The following is a 6,319-nucleotide window of genomic DNA, read 5'->3' as shown; positions in this document are numbered from 1 at the left end:
TGGTATTGAATGGCTCACTTTTGAATGGGTGAATTTTATAATACGCACACTATATACTATAGACAAAGACGTAAAACGCATAACATCCATAAAGGTGTAAAAAGGAAAATACCATGTTGAGTTTCTTGGGCAGCCATTTCAACAGGCCAGCTCTGCCCTCTGGGAGGCGAAGGGATGCTCCCTGCCCTCACCTCCCCACTTCCACATCTGAAGTGAGATTGGGGATCTCAGCGCTCTAGTGGCAATTCTTAATGGTGCAGATTCCAGACTGCAGAGGCTGCTTGGGCTGAGAAATATTGTTACATAGGCTTTAAAAAAAAATTTTTTTTTTTACCAGACTTGAAGTTTTGGGGCAGTACAACTCAATCAAAAAAAATTTTTTTATCCCAAGTGATTCGCCAACTTTGGCCTCCCAAAGTGCTGGGATTTACAGGCGTGAGCAACTGCACCCAGCCTCCATCAAAAATTTATTAAGCATTTCCTTGAGTTTATTTTATATATATATATATATTTTTTAAATATGTATATATATTTTTAATATGTATATATATATTTTAAATATTATATATATATTTTAAAATAAACTCAAGGAAATGCCTAATAACTTTTTTAAATATATATATATTTAAAAATAAACTATATATATATATATATATATATATAGAGAGAGAGAGAGAGAGAGAGAGAGAGAGTAGGCTGGGCATGGTGGTTCACACTTGTATTCCTAGGACTTTGGGAGGCTGAACAGGGAGGCTTACTTGAGCCCAGGAATTCAAGTCCAGCCTAGGCAACATAGCAAGATCTCATCTCTACTAAAAACAGAAATTAAAAAATTAGCCAGGCTAGGTGGTATGGGCCTGTAGTCCTAGCTACTCAGGGAGGCTGAGGCAGGAGGATCGCTTCAGCCCAGAAGTTCAAGATTGCAGTGTGCTATGAATATGCCACTGCACCCCAGTCTAGGCAACAGAGCCAAACCTTGTCTCAAAAAATAATAATTAGCTGGGCGCAGTGGCTCACGCCTGTAATCCCAGCACTTTGGGAGGCCGAGGCAGGTGGATCATGAGGTCAACAGATTGAGACCATCCTGGTCAACATGGTGAAACCCCATCTCTACTAAAAATACAAAAATTAGCTGGGCATAGTGGCGTGTGCCTGTAATCCCAGCTATTCAGGAGGCTGAGGCGGGAGAATTGCCTGAACCCAGGAGGCGGAGGTTACGGTGAGCGGAGATCTCGCCATTGCACTCCAGCCTGAGTAACAAGAGCGAAACTCCGTCTCAAAAAATAAATAAATAATAATAACAATAATTATTATACATATATTTCAGCCACACAGAAGATTAGATCAAATAATATAAAAAACACTTATGCACCCAACATCCAGCTTACATATTAAGTATTGAAATTTCACTAATACAGTTGAAGCAGAAATACAGTTGAAATTGAGATTTTGGATAAAATACAATTATAGTTGTAGTTGGAAATTTACTGCATACTAGATAGAATGTACAACTTTCTTATGACTTTGGGGTGGGAGGTGATTTTCTGAGCATTGCACAGAAAGCAGAGCTGTAAAAAATGCATGATTCATTGAATTCATTGTACTATATAAAAATTTCAACTTCTGCCTAGTGAAGATACTGTAAACAAATTTAAAAGATAAACAAATAGATTGTGAGAATATTTGGAATGTATATAATGAATCAATGTCTACAATATGCAAAGCATTCCAAAAAAGCAATAAGAAAAAGACCAAAAAAATAGAAAAATAGGCAATTCATACAGGAAGAAATACAATGGTGAATTAAGATATGAAAAGTATACCCTTGAAGAAGCAGCTTCTCCGCTCCTTCTGGAATCTCTCCCTGGTTCAGCCCACCCGCCTCCACTCCTGCCTCCACCATGTCCATCAGGGTGACCCAGAAGTCCTACAAGGTGTCCACCTCTGGCCCCAGGGCCTTCAGCAGCCACTGCTTCACGAGTGGGCCCAATGCCCGCTTGAGCTCCTCGAGCTTCTCCCAAGGGAGCAGCAGTGGCTTCCGGGGTGGCCTGGGTGCAGGCTATGCTGGGGCCAGCAGCATAGGCATGGGAGGCATCACCGCCGTCACCATCAACCAGAGCCTGCTGAACCCCATTAAGGTGGATGTGGACCCCAACATCCAGGCCGTGCATACCCAGGAGAAGGAGCAGATCAAGACCCTCAACAACACGTTTGCTTCCTTCATCGACAAGGTGCGGTTCCTGGAGCAGCAGAACAAGATGCTGGAGACCAAGTGGAGCCTCCTGCAGCAGCAGAAAACAGCTAGGAGCAACATGGACAACATGTTTGAGAACTACATCAACAACCTGAGGCGGCAGCTGGAGACTCTGGGCCAGGAGAAGCCGAAGCTGGAGGCGGAGCTTGGCAACATGCAGGGGCTGGTGGAGGACTTCAAGAACAAGTATGAGGAAGAGATCAATAAGCGTACAGAGATGGAGAATGAATTTGTCCTCATCAAGAAGGATGTGGATGAAGCTTACTTGAACAAGGTAGAGCTGGAGTCTCGCCTGGAAGGACTGACTGACGAGATCAACTTCCTCAGGCAGCTGTATGAAGAGGAGATCCGGGAGCTGCAGTCCCAGATCTCCGACGTCTGTGGTGCTGTCCATGGACAACAGCCGCTCCTGGACATGGACAGCATCATTGCTAAGGTCAAGGTGCAGTACGAGGAGATCGCCAACCGCAGCCGGGCTGAGGTGGAGAGCGTATACCAGATCAAGTATGAGGAGCTACGGACGCTGGCTGGGAAGCACGGGAATGATCTGCGGCTTACGAAGACTGAGATCTCCGAGATGAACCAGAACATCAGCCGGCTCCAGGCTGAGATAGAGGGCCTCAAAGGCCAGAGGGCTTCCCTGGAGGCCGCTATTACAGATGCTGAGGAGCACAGGGATCGAGCACGTAAGGATGCTCATGCCAAGCAAAAGGAACTGGAGGACGCCCTGCAGCGGGCCAAGCAGGACATGGCACAGCGGCTGCGTGAGTACCAGGAGCTGATGAATGTCAAACTGGCCCTGGACATCGAGATCACCACCTACCGCAAGCTACTGGAGGGCGAGGAGAGCCAGCTGGAGTCTGGGATGCAGAACATCAGTATCCACACGAAGACCACCAGCGGCTATGCAGGTGGTCTGAGCTCTGCCTATGGGGGCCTCACAAGCCCCAGCCTCAGCTACGGCCTGGGCTCCAGCTTTGGCTCTGTCACTGGCTCCAGCTCCTTCAGCCGCACCAACTCCACCAAGGCTGTGGTTGTGAAGAAGATTGAGACCCGCGATGGGAGGCTGGTGTCTAAGTCCTCTGATGTCCTGCCCAAGTGAACAGCTGCAACAGCCCCTCCCAGCCTGCCCCTCCTGAGGCTGCCCCAGAGCCCAGGAGGGAGGCCGCTGTGCAGGGGAGCACAGGGAACCGGAGATCCACCCGACGCTCAGCCCTAGCCTTCAGCCCACCCACAGGGAGTTTACTGCCTGGGGACCCCCCTTGCCCATGCCTCCAGCTGCAAAAAAATTCAATTGCTTTTTTTTTTTTTTTTTTTTGGTCCAAAATAAAATCTCAGCTAGCTCGGAAAAAAAGAAAAGAAAAGTATACCCTTATTCATAATCAAACAAATGAAAACTTAAAACAATGATGAGATACCATTTTTCAGTTAGCAGACTGGCAAAAATTTACACAAGTAACAAGAGCAATAACATCCACCCAAGGGCAAGCCTACAGGAAAGTAAACATGCTTTTACACTATTGGCAGGAATATAAATTGAAGCAAACTTTTTGGGAGAGCAACTGGCTAGACTCTATCTTTTTTTTTTTTTTTTTTTTGAGAAATAGCCAGTTTCACTCTTGTTACCCAGACTGGAGTGCAATGGCATGATCTCGGCTCACCGCAACCTCCGCCTTCTGGGTTCAAGCAATTCTCCCACCTCAGCCTCCCAAGTAGCTGGGACTACAGGAGCGCACCACCATGCCCAGCTAATTTTTTTGTATTTTTAGTAGAGACGGGGTTTCAACTTGTTGACTAGGATGGTCTCGATGTCTTGACCTTGTGATCCACCCGCCTCGGCCTCCCAGAGTGCTGGGATTATAGGCGTGAGCCACCACGCCTGGCCGACTCTATCTTAATGTAAATTGTACATACCCACAATCACACCCTTAGTAATTCAGCATGCAGAAATACTAGCACATAAGGAAATAAATGTACAGACACCACTTGTAATAGCAAAAGAATCAGAAATATCTTTAAGCCCATAAATATGGACTGATTAAATGGCTTTTGATATAACCACAACATGGTATTTCATGCATCTTTTTATTTTTTTTAATTTTAATTTTAATTTTTTAAAAAAGATGGGGTTTCACCATGTTGGTCAGGCTGGTCTTGAACCCCTGACCTCAGGTGATCCACCCGCCTTGGCCTCCAAAGTGCTTGGATTACAGGCGTGAGCCACCACGCCCGGCCTTATGCATCTTTTTAAATAAGTGAGTCAGACATTTATGAGCTGATATGGAATGTTTCCCACAGTTTCTTTTCAAGTCACTCCACAGCTATGTCTGTCGGGGGACAGGGGGTGTTTATATGGGAACTCTCTGTACCTTCTTTCCAATTTTGCAGAGAACCTGAAACTGCTCTTTAAAAATTAACTTTTTTTGTTTGTCTGTTTGTTTTGAGACAGAGTTTCACTCTGTCGCCAGCCTGGAGTGCAGTGGTGTAATCTCAGCTCACTGCAACCTCTGCTTTCTGGGTTCAAGCGATTCTCCTGCCTCAGCCTCCGGAGTAGGTGGGATTACAGGTGCACACCACCACGCACAGCTATTTTTCATGTTTTTGGTAGAGAGGGGTTTTCACCATGTTGGCCAGAATGGTCTCCATCTCCTGACCTCATGATCCGCCTGCCTCAGCCTCCCAAAGGTGTGAGCCACCATGCCTGGCCCAAAAATTAAGTCTTTAAAATCAAGTTTTAGAATGATAGACATATTATGGCCTCATTGATATTTTAAAACCATATATGATAATATGTGTATGTCCATTCTTTAGGGTTAGTTATTTGTCTGTAAATAGCATTGTTTGAGTTGTAATAATAAAGATTATTATTTTTTTTTTTTTTTGAGACGGAGTCTCGCTCTTGTCACCCAGGCTGGAGTGCAATGGCTCGATCTCGGCTCACCGCAACCTCGTCCTCCTGGGTTCAGGCAATTCTCCTGCCTCAGCCTCCTGAGTAGCTGGGATTACAGGCACGCACCACCACGCCCAGCTGATTTTTTGTATTTTTAGTAGAGACGGGGTTTCACCATGTTGACCAGGATGGTCTCAATCTCTTGACCTTGTGATCCACCCGCCTCGGCCTCCCAAAAAGAAACACCATAAAAATCTAATAAAGAGTGTATTATAAGGCTGGGTGCAGTGGCTCACCCCTGTAATCCCAGCACTCTGAGAGGCTGAGGCAGTCAGATCTCTTGAGGTCAGGAGTTCAAGACCAGCCTGGCTAACATGGCAAAACCTTGTCTCTACTAAAAATATAAAAATTATCCAGGTGTGGTGACAGTTGCCCGAAATCCCAGCTACCTGGGAAGCTGAGGCAAAAATTGTTTGAATCCAGGAAGCAGAGGTTGTAGTAAGCCAAGACAGTGCCATTGAACTCCACCCTGGGCAAGAGAGAGAGACTTTGTCTAGAAACAAACAAACAAAAAAAGTATTATAAATATGCGATTAAAATTATAAAAATAAAGTCCATTTTATAAATTTTCTTTCATAGACTGTGCCTTGTGTCTTATTTTTAAAATATTTGCTTAACCCAACATCAATAAGATTTTTTTCCTATGTTTTCTCCTAGACTTTGAGAGTTTTAGCGCTTATGTTGAGATCTATAATGTCTTTTGGTTAATTTTGTAGAATGCTGCAAGGTAAGGGTTAGATTTTTTCCCCCTAATGATATTTAATTGTTTGAGCACCATATGTCTAAATAGCAATATTTTTCCCCATTGAAGCACCTTGGTACCTTTGCAAAAAATCAATTGGCCATGAGTGTGAGTCTATTTTTGGTTTCTTCTTCATTGATCTGAGTCTGAGACCAGCCTGGTTTAAGGTTTATCCTTACACCAATACCACAACATCTCAATTACTACGCTTTACAGAAAGGTTTGAAAGCAGATTGTATAATCCTTCTGACCATCATGTTTTCCCAAGATCATTTTGGCTCTTCTAGGTCCTTTGCCACTCTATATAAATTTTTAAATTAGGCTGTCTCTTCTTAATAAAGATGTAGGATTTTGATTGGGATTGCATTGAATG

The 6,319-nt window shown here is 44.4% G+C and overlaps 1 pseudogene; it reads left to right on the top strand.

Annotated features, from left to right (window-relative positions):
- The first annotated feature begins 1,787 nt into the window (after positions 1–1,787).
- Positions 1,788–5,751, top strand: LOC100411242 (keratin, type II cytoskeletal 8 pseudogene; annotated as a pseudogene).
- The last annotated feature ends 568 nt before the right edge of the window (positions 5,752–6,319 follow it).

Source organism: Callithrix jacchus, chromosome 15, assembly GCF_049354715.1.
Source record: "Callithrix jacchus isolate 240 chromosome 15, calJac240_pri, whole genome shotgun sequence".
NCBI lineage: Eukaryota > Metazoa > Chordata > Mammalia > Primates > Cebidae > Callithrix > Callithrix jacchus.
The sequence above is the reverse complement of the archived record's forward strand: the minus strand, read 5'-3'. Positions and strand labels throughout refer to the sequence as shown.